A 1,333-nucleotide genomic window follows, 5' to 3' on the forward strand; every position below is an offset into this window, starting at 1 on the left:
GTGTACTGATTATATTGTTTTAGGCTGGCACATAGAAAACTTCACTTTTGTAAGATAGTCTGTTTGACTTTTCATTCTTCCTTAATGGTTTTCATATTGAATTCTAATTTCCATTATGACAAACAAGGACATTAGTACCTTTATTATTATTATTTTTAATTAATATAATTTGTACATATTTATGGGGTACAGTGTAATATTATGTTTCATGTATACAATGTGTAATGATCATATCAGTATAATTAGGATCTCCATCACCTCAAATGTTTATCATTTCTTTGTGTTGGGAACATTCTAAATCTTCTATTCTAGCTATTTTAAAATGTAAAATAAAATATCGTTAACTATAGTTACCCTATAGTGCTACAGAACATTAAAACTTATTCCTCCAATTAACTGTACTTTTGTATCCTTTAACCATATTCACCTTATCCCAATTTCCCCTGTTCCCTTCCTAATGTCTATTAACCACTATTCTACTCTCTACTTCAATGAGATCAACTTTTTTAGCTTCCATATATAAGTTAAAACATGTGGTATTTATGTTTCTGTGCCTGGCTTATTTCACATACATAATGTCCTCCAGACTCATCCATGGTACTGCAAATGACAGGATTTCATTTTTTAATGGTTAAATAGTAGTCTATTGTGTGTGTGTGTATATATATCTATATATAAAACACATTTTATGTATCCATTAATTTTTTGATGGACATTTAGGTAGATTCCTTATCGTGGTTATTGTGAATAGTGTAATAAACATGGAATTGTTGATATCGCTTTGATATACTGATATCCTTTCTTTTGGATATATACCCAGTAATAGGATTGCTGGATCATGTGCAGTTTTTCGAGGAACCTCCATACTGTCTTCCATAATATATATACTAATTTCCATTCCAACCAACAGTAAATAAGAGTTCTGTTTTATCTGCATTCTCACCAACATTTGCTATTGTTTGACTTTTTGATCATAGCCATTATAAAAGGTATGAAGTAATATGTCAGTATGGTTATGCATTTATTTGCATTTCCCTGCACATTAGTGCTGTTGAACCCTTTTTTCATATGCCTTTTGGCCATTTGTATGTCTTCTTTTAAGTACTGTGTATATCACTTGCTCATTTTTAACCAGATTTTGTTGTTGTTGCTGTTGTTGAGTTGTTTGAGTTCCTTGTATATTCTGGATATTAATCCCTTACTGGACGAATGGCAAGGTTTGAAATATTGGATGTTGTCTCTTCACTTTGTTGACTCTTTCCTTTGCTATGTAGAAGCTTTTTAGCCTGATGTAACCCCACTTGTCTCTTTGTGCCTTTCTTGCTTATGCTTC

This window comes from Propithecus coquereli, unplaced genomic scaffold (assembly GCF_000956105.1).
Source record: "Propithecus coquereli isolate 6110/MARCELLA unplaced genomic scaffold, Pcoq_1.0 Scaffold231, whole genome shotgun sequence".
Taxonomy (NCBI): domain Eukaryota; kingdom Metazoa; phylum Chordata; class Mammalia; order Primates; family Indriidae; genus Propithecus; species Propithecus coquereli.